Below are 15,819 nucleotides of genomic sequence, written 5' to 3'. Positions count from 1 at the left end.
CGTAGCTGTGCTAAATTTAGCACAGCTACGATCGTTAACTCAGACATGCGGGGGGACGCCCCGCATGTCAGTGCCGGCCCCCCTGCACAAATACAAAAGCATCGCACAGAGGCGATGCCTTTGTATTTGAGGAGTAACTCCCGGCCAGCGCAGCTCCTGCAGCTGGCTGGGAGTTGCTTGTCACTCCCGCTGGCCGCAGCGGCTGCGTGAGACGTCACGCAGCCACCGCAGCCCGCCCCCCCAAACGGTCTGGCCACGCCTGCGTTGGCTGGACCGCTCCCCCTAAATGGAAGCTTAACGCCGCCGTTCAGGCCCCTCCCACCTAGCGACCGCCTCTGTCTCAGAGGCGATCGCTAGGTAACGAAAGCTGCCATGCGCCAGCGCACTACAGCACCATGCATGCGCAGTTCCTACCCGATCGCTACGCTGCGACAAACTGCAGCGAGCGATCGGGTCGGAATGACCCCCAATATGCACTGTCCACTGTACTCGTAGTGCCCACATTGGTAGTGCCCCTTATATAGACCACATAGTAGTGGTGCCCCTTATGCAATGCCGGCAATAGTAGTGCCCCTTATGTCCCCAGGAGAGATGCCCCTTATGAAGTGCTCCCTTTACAATGCCCTCATTAGTAGGGCCCCCAGTAGTAATGCCCTTAATGGTTAATCCCGTATGTAGTATTGCCCCCAGTAGTAATGTTGCCTGTAGTAATGCCCCCAGTCGTTTAGCCCCCTGTAGTTTAGCCCTAGTAGTTATGCCCCCAGTGGTAATGCCCCTTCCGTTATGACCCCAGTAGTTTACCCCCCCCCCCTTTAGTTTAGCTTCCCAGTGGTAATGCCCCCAGTAGTTTGCCTGCTTGTAGTTTAGCCGCCAGTAGTAATGCCCCCCTGTAGTTTACCCTCTTGTAGTTTGTGCCCCTTGTAGATGCCCCCCCAGTAGTAATGTCCCCCCGTAGTTTCCCCCCAGTAGATGCCCCCTCAGTAGTAATGTCCCCCCAGTAAATGTGCCGCTGCACTAAGGAAAAAACAAAAAACACACCATACTCACCGAGCCCCGCTCCCGCTTCCAGAGCTCTGCAGTCCTCCTCTCTTAGCGTCCGCTCCTCAGCACTATGAGAGAGACGTCATGACTAACGTCTCTCCCATAGCGCACGCTGCACAGTGACAGCACCGGAAGCCAGAGCTCAGCTCCTGCCTCCGGCTTTCGGTGTAGAGAGGGAGAAGGGTGCCCGCTGGTAACACAATCTCAGCGGGCGCTCGTCATCTCCCTGTGCGGCGCTGGGGACACATCGGGTTATGTGAGCCGGTGGAGGCGGAACTGCGTTCCGTCTCCAAGTGGAACTGATGGAACGCAGTTCTGCCCCGTTCCGGCTCACTTTAACTCCTGCACGCCCCTATCAGGATTACACCACTTGTCCAGTTATCCTGGGAGATATGGTGTAAACTTGCCATCATAGTCCTTCCACTTTAAAAACATATCTTTAAAATTAATAATAACAAAGTAACAATTCAGTATTTCAGATAAAATACTACTCAGTGAAGTGTAGCCTATGTTAAAGCTTAATTTTTATTGAACAATGGGCCTAATTCATGTTTGTACACACGTCTATGCAGCTGCGATTTTACAGGCTATAGAACTACTAATCATTGCAAGTGAAGCTGCCGCCCAGAAAAGAATATAGAGGCCCACTGGAGCCATCACATGTCCTTAGTAACTGCGTACCGGGGTACAAAACCATACTTCCCTAGAATTTCATTGTTGAATCCCAAATTTGAGGGAGGTCTCCCAACTTCCAGGAATGTACAAATTCATCCTGAATCCCGCCCGCTTCTCCAGTGATTCTGCAAAGTGGGATGCGATAAGGTCTGATAATACGGTTCAGTGGCAAACGCAGTATTTCTGGATGAGGGTTTCCAAATGTAATCCACAATCTCCCACTCTGCAGGACATGGAATAAGTATTAATATTTAGCTCTAAAGATGGTCTATAGTTTAGGCTGTGTCAAACATATTTAAATAATATAAATAAGTGGTCAGAAAAAGGTTAAACATACTATAATAAATAAATACATAAACATAATAGAACCAGTACTGCACTTTCTAAGCACACATTCTCCCACCTCATGGTAAGGCTCTTATCTCTTCTTCCTGGTAGCTACTCTCTGGTCCAGTGCAGTGATTGAGGACTCAGAACCACACACACAGCAAACTTGGTAGAAGAAGCTGCTACCACTGGTCATGTTTAGCAGCTCCGCTCTGTCCCTTAAACTGCATGATGGGATTGCAGCTCTAATAATCATATTATATACCATTGCTATTGTCATAATTTGAGTCACTTGTCAAGAGGAGGGGGGTTTCCAGGCAACCGGAACCCCACCCCCTGCGTTTGCCTATGTGGTTGGAATCATATTACTCCCACTCTTCACACCTGGTTCTCCTCATGCCCAGATCTCTCTAAAAACCAAAACATAAGGTTAATATGAAAAAACACAGTGGGACTGAGTTGAAAGCAAGTCAGCAGTGATTGTTACCCAGGGGGATCAGGGGGCAATCAGCAGCTTTCCTAGACCCACCACAGCCCACCACACAGCAGCGTGTGCTTGGCTGAGGGTGCGGCTAATGCCGCTGAGCAGGAGCATTCTCCTCTCTCTCCCTTTCCGATGTGTGCTATACAGCAGCCAGCGGTAGTGGATAGGTAAGAAGTGTTATGGGAGAATTACACTGATCACCCTTGATGTTACTGCATTGCATGCATGGAGCTAGATCCATATATTTGCCTGTATGCAGAGTTATAAGCACCTCTGCTGCTGGACTGCTCCCATTAGTATGTTTTGTATGTATGTTTAGCATGTTCTGCTCAAGTAACAACCATACTGCTCTCACACATTGCTTTCTGCTCCTCATTTATACTCTCTTCAACCACTGTGTAACATTCTCAGTGTTTCCATTCCCTCCATTATTTACAGAAAAACTGGTCTCCACTGTCTCTGCTTTGACTACATCCCCCTTCTCATTGTTATTTCTTTATTACAGCCACTCCATTCAATACTATTCCTCTGAACAACACTACTGAACAGGAATTATGGCTCCTCGATCCTGTCCCATACCAATCCTCACTGACACGCATTAAGAACCCAGCCAACCTGATCCCCATTACCCCTGTCCCCTCCCTTCCCTTCTCCTGTGCACTCTGGAATGCTAGATCAATCTGCAACAAGTTGCCAACTATCCACGACCTCTTCATCTCCCACTCTTTTAACCTTCTCGCCATCACTGAAACCTGGCTCTCCTCCTCTGACACCAAGTCCCCTGCTGCCCTCTCCTACGGAGGCCTCTCCTTCACCCACACGGTCAGACCTGATGGCCGCCAGGGTGGAGGCGTGGGCATCCTTCTCTCTCCTAACTGCACCTTTCGTGTCATCCCACCTGAGCCCTCCCTCACCTTCTCCACCTTTGAGGTCCACACTATCCGCCTCTTCTACCCCATTCACCTCCATGTGGCAGTGATCTACCGCCCCCCGGGCCGCTGTACACCTTTCCTTGACAACTTTGCTGCCTGGCTTCCTCACTTTCTCTCCTCCTCCCCTCTATCATCCTCGGTGACTTTAACATCCCTATCGACATCACTAATGCAGCTTCCTCTAACCTTCTTGCTCTTTCCACCTCCTTTGGACTTTCTCAATGGTCCTCCACCCCTACTCACAATCTCGGCCACTCCCTCGACCTTGTCTTCACCCACCGATGTGATCTCTCTGACTTCTCTAACTCTTCCTTCCCTCTCTCTGACCACCATCTGCTTTCTTTCACCCTCTCATCTTCCCCTCTCTGCTCCACACCCAGACCCACCATCACCAGACATAATCTCGGGTCCCTCAACCCCGCTATCATGTCCTCCCTCGAGACCTTCCTCTCTCCTCTTTCCACTATGACTTGTCCCAACCAGGCAGCCTCCTTCTATAACTCTTCCCTTACTGCTGCTCTTGACTCTGTGGCCCCCCTCTCATCTGTCCCCCTCCGCCGCTCCAAACCCCAACCCTGGCACACCAAACTCACACGATTCCTACAAAAATGTTCACGTTCTGCAGAATGCTCCTGGAGGAGATCCCACTCTCTGGCGGACTTTCTCCATTTCAAGTTTATCCTCTCTTCCTATAGCTCTGCTCTTTCTCTCGCCAAGCAATCCTTTTTCCAAACACTCATCTCTTCTCAGTCCTCCAGTCCACGTCGACTCTTTGAAACTTTCAACACTCTCCTTTGCCCCCCTCCTCCTCCCCTCCCCTCTTCCCTCACTCCCACTGACTTTGCCTCCTTCTTCATCTCCAAAATTGAGGATATTCAAAATGACATCTCCTCCCGTCACCCCTCTGCTGCCCCACTGCTCCCACCATCCCTCCCGTCCATCTATCCCACCCTGTCCTGCTTCCGTCCCACCTCAGACAAGGAAGTCCACTCCCTCATCTTATCCTCTCCCCCCACAACCTGCCACTTGGACCCCCTCTCCTCCCGTCTTCTCCGCTCCCTCCCCCCCACTGCCTGCTCCCACCTTGCTCACCTCTTTAACCTATCGCTCTCTACTGGCATCTTTCCCTCACCATTCAAACATGCTCTGGTGTCCCCTATTCTCAAAAAAGCCAACTTCGACCCTTCATCACTCACTAGCTACCGCCCCATCTCTCTTCTCCCTTTTGCCTCCAAACTACTTGAACGACTGGTCTACAGCCGTCTCACAAGCTACCTCTCTGACCACTCCATCCTTGATCCACTACAATCTGGCTTTCGCCCACTCCACTCCACCGAGACTGCCCTGGTGAAAGTCACCAGTGACCTGCTTTCGGCCAAATCCAAGGGCCACTTCTCTTTGCTCATCCTTCTGGACCTCTCTGCTGCCTTTGACACCGTGGATCACCCTCTCCTGCTCCGCACACTCCAAAATGTTGGCCTCTCTAGCACCGTCCTTGACTGGTTTACCTCATACCTCACTAACCGCTCCTTCTCTGTGTCTGCCTCCGGAACCACCTCACACCCTTCCATCCTTCCTGTTGGTGTCCCTCAGGGTTCTGTCCTAGGCCCCCTTCTGTTCTCCTCCTACACCTCTTCCCTGGGTGCGCTCATTAACTCATTTGGCCTTCAATACCACCTCTATGCTGATGACACACAACTCTACCTCTCCTCTCCTGATCTGTCCCCCTCTGTCCTCTCTCAGGTCTCCAGCTGCCTCTCTGCCATCTCCTCCTGGATGTCTGAGCGCTCTCTGAAGCTCAACATGGATAAAACTGAACTTATTATCTTTCCTCCAGCCAGAGCAACACCCCCTACAAATATCTCTATCACTGTTGACAAAACTATCATCTCCCCCGTTCCCCAACTCCGCTGCCTGGGCGTCACTCTTGACTCCTCCCTCTCCTTTGCACCCTACATCCAAGCTCTGGCGCAATCTTGTCGGTTCCAGCTACGCAACATTGCTCGCATCAGGCCATTTCTCTCCCAGAGTGCAACTAAACTTATCATCCACTCACTGGTCATCTCACGACTTGACTACTGCAATGTGCTCCTCACTGGCCTCACTTGCTCCCACATCGCTCCCCTCCAATCTGTCCTCAATTCTGCAGCTAGGCTCATCTTCCTCTCCCGCCGCTCCACTTCTGCCACTCCCCTTCAACAAAATCTACACTGGCTCCCATTTCCCTACAGAATCCTCTTCAAACTCCTCACCCTCACATACAAGGCCATCTCTAATTCCACTGCTCCCTACATCTCCAACCTCCTCTCCCTTCATACTCCCTCCCGCCCACTACAGTCGGCTGATGACCGTCGCCTCTCCTCTGCCTTGGTCACTGCTTCCCATGCACGAGTTCAGGATTTTGCCCGTGCTGCACCCCTTCAGTGGAATGCGCTCCCCCGCTCCATTAGACTCTCCCCGACCTTGCAAAACTTCAAACGGGCATTAAAAACCCACCTATTTATCAAAGCGTACCCCTCCAATGCATAACCTAGTCCTTAGGCTGCTCCCCCTGCCCCATGCCTTGGACATCTCTGCTTTGCTCGCATACCACCATCAGGCTTCTACCTGCTTGCTTGCACCTCATGTCATCTGTCTGTTGCCCCTCCCCACTAGATTGTTAGCTCTTCAGAGCAGGGCCCTCTTTCCTCTTGTCTAAACCCTCTTCTTGACACATTTCACTCAGCGACCATCTTTACCTGCTTTCTCTCCTGTCATCTGTCTGTTGCTGGTAAAGGCTCATCTCTATCTATGGCCGCCAGCCTCAAGTAGTACAATGATTACTCCTTCGCTACTTACATCTAAGCTATATTATGTTTTGAGAACTGTGTTGCTCTTTGTTACCTGCACTCCATTTTTGTTATTTATTTACTGTTATGCTAAGTTTTGTCTCCCTGTACTGTCCTTTGTACGGCGCTGCGAAACACTTGTGGCGCCCTATAAATAAAATGTAATAATAATAATAATAATACCCGCTATCATTAGCAGCGCGTGCTTGCACCAACTTTTTCCTTGATGCAACAGATCAGCCTGCAAATAGCCGCATTTACTCCGCACAGCTTGCAGTTCCATAGATACACACTCTCAGAGCTTTGCGTATGTGTGAATGATTGATTACAACACAGTTACTCCCCTCAGCAGATTGTGATGCTTCTCCCTTTTTCAGGAACTGCCTCTATACAGACTATACCTTGGAGTAAAATATATTCATCCCTCTTTCCTTCCAAATTATCTATACCTTGAGCCTGACATCTAGTTATGGCATGCATACTGTACCTCCCAACATGACTCTCTCCAGGAGGGACAAAATGCTTTCTCTTAATGTATGATTGCCGGCACCTGTTTTGAACAGGGTAATGGATAAGAAAGGTATTTCAACACAGGTGAGGGCAATCAAAAATTGAGAGAGAAGTCCAGGAGCAGAGCATTCTGTCCTTCCTGGAGAGGGTCATGTTGGGAGGTATGAGTAATGTTAAGAAAAAAGAAAATATCAATTGACTTAAAGAAATGTCTGTTTTATGACAGGGACAGTTGAGCTGTTTATTACTGTGTACTTTGAGCACTATAAAAGCTGAGGCCATACTGGTTCTAACAATGTCAGTATATACATTATGTCCCTTTAGGTATTGTAAAATAAAATCCAGGAGTCATACAAGTGGCTGTCCCTTGACACATACATTTATATTTAGAGGCATATTTATCAATGGTGGTGATGTGGCAATGTAAACTATAGTTTCTTATTGTTGCCAGGACAGTGGATCCTGGTTTGGAGGTTGGCAAAAAGTGATAGCTATTGATGGTGTAATGGTTAACATTACTGCCTCACCGCACTGAGGTCATGGGTTTGATTCTCACTGTGGCCCTAACTGTGTGGAGTTTGTATATTCTCTCCGTACTTGCGTGGGTTTCCTCTGGGTACTCCGGTTTCCTCCCACAATCTAAGTATATACTAGTAGGTTAATTGGCTCCCAAAAAAAAAAAAAAACTAGCGTGAATATCTGTACATGTGATAGGGAATATAGATTGTAAGCTCCACTGGGGCAGGGACTGATGTGAATGGGCAAATATTCTCTATACAGCTCTGTGCAATATGTGTGCGCTATATAAATAACTGGTAATAATAAATTGGTATTATTTTACTGTCATTTGTGACACTGCATAGGCTTGGCCATAGACCAATCACGTGTGGTATCCTTTTATGATCGCCAGGAGGGGAGGAGCGTGAAGGTTGTCTAGGAAGAGATCTTCTGATGCTCTCCCCGTAGTGTTAGATTGGCTAAGATTGTGTGAAGATCATGTCAGCTATGAGGCCAAGATCTGAAAATCCTTGGTAACTTGAAAAAAATTGGGTTCTGGGGTCTGCAGTATTTACCAAACATAAGAGATATCTCTAATACCTCCTAAATTTCCATTAAGAATTTGTTAAATAGGCGTGGTATCGGGATCGTGGTGCTTGGGTTGCCCGCAGTCAAAATACAGACAACGTCATCCTGTTAAATAGAATACTTAAGAACTAAGGGTACTGTTGTTTCTGTACGGTTTAGCTTTAATAAATAGACTTATAAGCAGTAGAAAGCCCTTAGACTAGAAGTGATATACTGCACATGAGGAAGGACTGAGGGTGGAAAGATTTGAATACTAAGGAACACGAGAAGATTTAAATGACAAGCAAAAACTAGTCTCTTTGTCACGAGGGTTGGGTCAGATGTAATGACGCCCAAGATCGGTGGAGGTGCGAGATGTCAGGCATCATTACATCCGGCTTGTTGAGTCTGATGTCTAAAATTTCAATACCAAAAAAGTTTCCCTTGACATAATCATAGACAATATGACCTTGGTGGTTTATAGAAGCACATGTACTGATCATAAAGCACTGGTATGCAGAAAATTCTTTAACAAGTGTATACCAATTATTCCACAAAACAATCATAGAAAAAGTAAAAAGTATAAAATTATGTAAGCTGCATTGCGAATTGCAGCATTTAAATCAGAATGCATTTCCAAATGTGCAAAAGTGCAAATCCACAGTACAAATACTATTTTGTAAAGTTACGCACAAATTTTTATTCTTCTGGGTGTGGCAAGGGTTGGACTATCCCACAGGGATACGGGGGAAACCCCCGGTGGGCACCATAGATTGAAGGTCCACCCCCTTCTATAAGGATCAGGTTCCAGACTGCTCCTGAATTATACATTATACGTACTGTATGTTACGTTATACTGCACGGGACTATGGTGTATTGCCTACAGTGCATTGCTGTAATTTATCTGCTACATTATCATTCATGGACTACCATGCTCAGGAGTGTGGTGGCTGGCGACACCCCTAAGCATGGCCCCTACCACTGCATTGCCCCGGTGGGCCCTTCATGTCCCAGTCCGACACTGGGTGTTGCTGCCTGTCACTGTAGAATGTCTTGCGAAACTTTCATCTCTCAGTCTCACGATATGAGACTAAATGCTTCCCACTCAGGCGCTCCACTTAGGCTGCTGCATTCATACTCAAGGTCTTTCAGGCCTTGTCCCTCCTCCGTTGTCCTCGCGTATCCCTGCATATAGCCACTAGCTTGCTTGTGTATCCACCTAACTGCTACCAGCTCACCTTTTAATCTTCTCAGCCCTACCAGCTCACACCTGTGTATCTCCTCACACCTACTAGCTCATCTGTTTATCCTGCACACTCCACTCTACTCACCTACATGTCCTCCATCACCACCAGCTCACCCATATATTTCCTCACCCCCACCAGCTCACCTGTGTGACCCTCACCCTCATCAGCTCTTTGTGAATCTCCTCAACCCCATCAGTTCATCTGTGTGTGTCCCACCACCACCAGATCAAATGTGTGACCCTAACCATCACCATCTCACCTGTGTTTGTGTGTCCCCTCACTGCTGCCAGCTCACTTGTGTGACCCTTACCCTCACCAGCTCATTGTGTATCTCCTCACCCCCTCCAATTTATCTGTGCGTCACCCTCACCCCCACCAAATCAACTGGTGTCCAAACACAACCAGCTCACACATGTGACCCTAACCATCACCATCTCACCTGTGTCTACTGTGTGTCCCCTCACCCCAACCAGCTCATGTGTGTGTCTCCTACCACCACCAGCTCCTGTCCCAGTTAGGTCCTACACCTTCATAGCTCTCCAGATCCATATTATTATGCGAGGGGACCCAGTAAGCAATATACTGTGATTGTTATTAACTTTATTAGGCTGATCTTCTCTTGACTTGTATAGACTAAACACAACATTTTCTTTCAATACAAAAAAATCTATACTAAGATTCTTAGCAAAATATATAGTTTTAAAACTAGTTAATACTAAATAATGAGTTCTGGTATGAATGGTCTACCATGTTAAGGTACTATTGGTCGACATAGACATGGTCAACATGGACTAATGGTCGACACATGAAAATGGTCGACACAGGACAGGTCGACACATGAAAAAGTCGACATGGATTTTTTAACAGTTTTTGGTGTAATTTTTTCAGTAACATGACCAGGAACCCCAATTAGTGCACCTCGCATGGTGAGCAAGCTGCGGACAGGGTGCCTCGCTCCGCTACCGCTGCGCTCTGCACAGGTTACCATTCCCATTCGTAGTCCACGTGGATAAGTATAAAAAGTTAAAAATATAATTTTTTGTTAAAAAAGCCATGTCAAACCAGAGGGTCTGATACGAATTCTGGTAAACGTTCATCTTTTATTTAGAAAATTGATACAACATCCATAACCAATCACTATATATGCCTATTACTTGATATAGCTATTCTCTGATGCATGTTCCAATTTAATTGCAATTGTCATGTTTTGTTGTGATGTTAACTCTATCACGCTGTACAAATTTAGACAGTACATTATATGATGTGATATGCTTCAATAAAACAAAATTATAATTAAAAAAGCCATGTCGACCTTTTCATATGTCGACCTGTCCTGGGTCGACCATTTTCATGCGTTGACCATATGTCCATGTCAATGTCGACCAATAGTTGTCGACCTAATGACTGTCTACCTTAACATGGTCAACCATCCAAAAGGATACCATTGCATGAGTACCAAGATCAGGTGCAGTTACAGACTGAAATATGTGAATTTACAAGACTTTTGCATTAATCTCTTGTATAGTGGTGGTGTTATTCATTGCATTAATCATTTTTATACTAATGCTGATTATTTGTGTTTTCTCAACCCGCACACGCCGTACACTATCACATTATATAAATGTATCTAGGTCTTACCTTCCAATAGAGCCCTTATTAATGTGTGGTCTGAAATGTAGGATCTCTGCTAATTAGCAGAGGTTCCTACATTTCCGATCACACATTAATAAGGGCTCTATTTGAAGATAAGACCTAGATGCATTTACATAATGTGATAGTATTAGAGATGTTAGGGACCCATGTAATGTTGTCACCTGGTCGCAGTGCATGAGCGCACCTATTTGCAGAAATGTATGCTAAGAACGTCACGTATACTTCATGTTAGTTGTGAGGGTTTATTTAAATAATTTTTACTATCAGCGTTCTTAGTGCTAGTAGCGTGCATCAGCATTTCTCTTTCTATAGCGCTCACTGTGCCTGATACAGAGGCGTATGCAAGTGCATTCGCACCTGCAAATGTGTATGTAGCGACAGTGTGATAATGTGCAGATGTTGCAGCCTCTGGGATTTGTACTAAGCTGCCCACTGGCGGCGTCTCAGATCTGCAGCTTATGTACAAAGATGGAGACATCGGACAATAATAGCCTCTCTGAGAAATCCTATGGTGGGGCACAGCATGGCAGCATTGTAGCTGCACATGGGAACATAGTCGTCAGCTGTGACACGCCCCCAGAATGTTTTCAAAGTGTCTGTGTCTGAGTGACCATTCTCTGTTACCTCCCACACATTGTCCCTGCCTGTCACTCATCTTGCGCATAAATCCTAACTGCGGCACATCGGCAACACATCGCTCCACGGCATACAATGTCTACATTGCCTCCATCCCTCTCTCATTATCATTTCTTGTCTCCCTCTCACTGGGCCTGAGTCAGAGATGGACGCTAATCCCCGCAAGACTGTGTGTCTTTTAACATAGTGCACCTGTGAATGTATACTAATGCTCCAGCCATTGGAATTCGTACAGCCCAACGGCTGTGACTCTAATCCACTCCCTTTACGTAAAACGTTGCACCATTGTCGCACATCCGTTTCACCATTGGACATTAGACCAACCCTATGATTAATTTATTTATTTATTTATTTATTAACAGTTTCTTATATAGCGCAGCAAATTCCGTTGCGCTTTACAATTTCAAATAAAAATAACAAACTGGGTGATAACAGTCATAGAGGTAGGAAGGCCCTGCTCGCAAGCTTACAATCTATAGGGAAATAGGCATATGTACACAAGGAAAGGTGCTATCTTTTGCATAGAATGAGAAGACATGTGATGATATGTGTGGACTGTACAGAGTGGATGTAATTTGATAGGAAGGTTTATGAAAGTTATGTGGGTGGTTCAGGAATTTGATACGCTTGCCTAAAGAGGTGAGTTTTGAGGGAACGCTTGAAGGTTTGGAGACTAGAGGAGAGTCTTATTGTGCGTGGTAGGGCATTCCACAGAGTGGGTGCAGCCCGATGAAAGTCCTGCAGTCGTGAGTGGGAGCGAGTAATGAGTGTGGATGAGAGACGCAGGTCTTGTGAAGAGCGAAGAGGTCGGGTTGGGAGATATTTTGTGATAAGCGAAGTGATGTACGTTGGTGTAGTTTGGTTAATGGCCTTGTGTGTGAGTTAAAGTATTTTATATTGAATGCGGTAGAGTACAGGTAACCAATGGAGGGACTGACAGAGTGGATCTGCAGACGATAAACGTCTAACGAGGAAGATAAGCCTCGCCGCTGCATTCAGAATGGATTGTAGTGGTGAGAGTCTCGTTTTGGGAAGACCAGTTAGGAGACTATTGCAATAATCAATTCGGGAGATAATGAGAGCGTGGATTAGAGTTTTAGCAGTGTCTTGTGTAAGGTATGGTCGTATTTTGGATATGTTTTTTAGATGCATGTAACATGATCTTGAGACAGATTGAATGTGGGGAACAAAGGGCAGATCAGAGTCAAGGATGACACCTAGGCAGCGAGCTTGTGGGGTAGGGTAGATAGTCGAGTTTTCAACAGTGATAGAGATATCAGGTTGGTACCTACTATTGGCCGGTGGAAATATAATTAACTCTGTCTTTGAAATATTAAGTTTGAGGTGGCGAGATGTCATCCAGGATGAGATGGCAGAAAGGCATTCAGTGACACGGTCCAGTACAGATAGGGACAAGTCAGGGGAGGATAGGTAGATTTGAGTATCATCTGTGTACAGATGATACTGAAAACCAAAAGAGCTGATTAGTTTACCAAGAGATGAGGTATAGATAGAGAAAAGCAGAGGACCCAAGACTGAGCCTTGCGGTACTCCAACTGAAAGAGGTAGCGAAGAGGAGGTAGATTCAGAGAAGCGAACACTGAAGGAGCGATTAGATAGGTACGATAGGAACCAAGAAAGGGCTGTGTCTTTAAGACCTAGGGATTGTAGTGTCTGTATGAGAAGAGAGTGGTCTACAGTGTCAAATGCAGCAGATAGATCTAGAAGAATAAGTAGTGAGTAGTGGCCTTTAGACTTCGTAGTGACCAAATCATTAACCACTTTAGTCAGTGCTGTCTCTGTGGAATGTTGGGAACGGAAGCCTGACTGAAGTGGGTCCAACAAAGTGTATGAGTTAAGAAAGTGTGTGAGTCGAGTGTAGGCAAGTCTCTCAAGTAGCTTAGAGAGACAAGGGAGCTGAGAGATAGGGCGGTAGTTTGAGAGAGCATTAGGGTCAGAATTTTGTTTCTTTAAAATGGGAGTAATCACTGCATGCTTGAAGAGTGAAGGAAAAATACCAGTAGAGAGAGAGAGATTACAGATGTTAGTTAAGGTAGGGATGAGCACCAGAGACAGAGCTTTACTTATTTGTGAGGGTAAAGGATCAAGAGGAGAGGTAGAAGAGAAGCAGGATGAGAAGTGTGATGATACTTCATCTTCATTTGTGGGATCAAATGAAGAAAGAGTGCCAGAGGGTTCAGGTAAAGAACGGAGCAGGTCACTGGCTGCCGAAGAGCATACCATTTCATCTCGGATCTTATCAATCTTCTCCTTGAAGTAGGAAGCAAGATCCTGTGCCTTGATAGTGGCTGGTGGGGTAGGTGCGGGAGGATTATATTCTGTCCATATGAGAATGGTTGTGTCTGTTCCCTTCGTGCTCAGGACCTGGAAGTGACAAAACGAGAGGGCAGGAGAGCACTTCCGCTCTTACAGCACCTAAATGTTTTTTTCGTTCTCCGTTCGTTTGGGGTAATTTTATTTTTATATGCAGCATTGGACCCTCGCGTGCTCGCTTCGCTCGCCACGCTTCGGGCTCGGTATCTCGCTCCGCTTCGCTCGCCACACTTTACTATTCCAAATAGATTGTGACATAGACCCAGGGGGTTATGGGAAAGGTCCTCTCCATGAAGGTAAACTAGACGCTACCATATGGGAACGGCCTCCAAAATCACTGCAACTGTGAAAAAGCCACAGTCGCTGGCGCTGCCCACAACACGCCCGCATCTGAATAGCCACCCCCCTTCCACTACTACCCAGAAATACACATTCAAATACCACTTCTCTGTGTCCAAATCCTCACTGTGTGCCCTTGTGGTAGAGCCGGCCTTAGGCATAGGCAAACTAGGCAAATGCCTAGGGCATTTGGTATGCTTAGGGACACCAGCAGCTTCTGCTGATTAAAATGATATGCGGCATGCCTATATTCTGTGTGTCTTCCTGGAAATCACTGTAATGCAGCATTTCATATGCAGATACAGCCGCAGTCGCACACAGAATATAGGCATACTGCATATTATTTTAATCAACAGAAGCTGCTTGTGCATCCTAGCCACATAGTAATGCAAATAAGATGCATTTTCATAAACAAAAGGCGCCTGACGTTAGCAGAGCTGCCAGCTGACTCATGCCAGGCATCTCTTGCAGAACTAGTGGCGGTGCTAGGGGGCACCAGCCAAAATCTTGCCTAGGGCATCATATTGGTTAGGGCCGGCTCTGCCTTGTGGTAATCATCGCAATGCATGCGCAGTGCAAAAACCATCAGAAACTGGGCAAACATTGGCCTAGCATTCACCTCTGAATCAGGCTGTCTTTATTCTTGTGTTATTTCCTCTCCATGCTGGCTCTGTATCTTTTCATCCTCCCTGCTGCAGTGTACGTATCCAATCCCCTCCCACCCTTGACGGTAACATGACCTGGATCACCTGGCACTCAAAATCCCATTAATAGCATACATTCTACTTTTCCTAGTAGTGAATGGTAGTTCAAAGCACATGACTAGAAAGTCAGACAGCCTGAATTTGCCCTTGCACATGCCTTTTGCCCTGACTATAGACAAGCCAGCTGTTTACTTAAAAGTAACTTGCTCAGCTGTGAAGTGCAGCAAGGGGGGGCCTTTAACCTGATCTCTCTTCTGTCCATTTCCTTAGCTCCGTCACTGCTCTAAATCAGTGCTTGAGGTGGAAAAGATAAATAAGCAGTAAGAAATGAAAGTAATTTATACTACTGTACTTCTGTTCATTGTTCTCTAGACATTTGTATAGGTTTTCCAGTGTGAAATTTAGGCCTGTGACATTACATTGATTTACTATACAAGCCACAGGTAAATCGGGAACATTAGGGTTGATGGAAAGTGGGTTGGGAATATAACAATCATTTCAGAGTTTGGCATGGAGACAAGCAGAGAACATGTACATTAATTTACATTATGCTGAGTAAAACTGCATATAGTTTATAGAGATGTGCACTTGAAATTTTTCGGGTTTTGTGTTTTGGTTTTGGGTTCGGTTCCGCGGCCGTGTTTTGGGTTCGACCGCGTTTTGGCAAAACCTCACCGAATTTTTTTTGTCGGATTCGGGTGTGTTTTGGATTCGGGTGTTTTTTTTAAAAAACACTAAAAAAACAGCTTAAATCATAGAATTTGGGGGTAATTTTGATCCCAAAGTATTATTAACCTCAAAAACCATAATTTCCACTCATTTTCAGTCTATTCTGAATACCTCACACCTCACAATATTATTTTTAGTCCTAAAATTTGCACCTAGGTCGCTAGATGACTAAGCTAAGCGACCCTAGTGGCCGACACAAACACCGTGCCCATCTAGGAGTGGCACTGCAGTGTCACGCAGGATGGCCCTTCCAAAAAACACTCCCCAAACAGCACATGACGCAAAGAAAAAAAGAGGCGCAATGAGGTAGCTGTG

The 15,819-nt window shown here is 46.3% G+C and overlaps 1 long non-coding RNA gene across 1 annotated transcript in view; it reads right to left on the bottom strand.

Moving 5' to 3' along the window:
* Positions 1-1,547: 1,547 nt before the first annotated feature.
* Positions 1,548-15,819, bottom strand: part of LOC134932842 (uncharacterized) — a 311,651-nt gene continuing 297,379 nt past the window's right edge. The window contains exon 4 of the long non-coding RNA XR_010179507.1: positions 1,548-1,939. This is a non-coding gene — a long non-coding RNA (uncharacterized LOC134932842). The remainder of the gene's footprint in view (positions 1,940-15,819) is intronic.

Source organism: Pseudophryne corroboree, chromosome 6, assembly GCF_028390025.1.
Source record: "Pseudophryne corroboree isolate aPseCor3 chromosome 6, aPseCor3.hap2, whole genome shotgun sequence".
Taxonomy (NCBI): Eukaryota; Metazoa; Chordata; class Amphibia; order Anura; family Myobatrachidae; genus Pseudophryne; species Pseudophryne corroboree.
The sequence above is the reverse complement of the archived record's forward strand: the minus strand, read 5'-3'. Positions and strand labels throughout refer to the sequence as shown.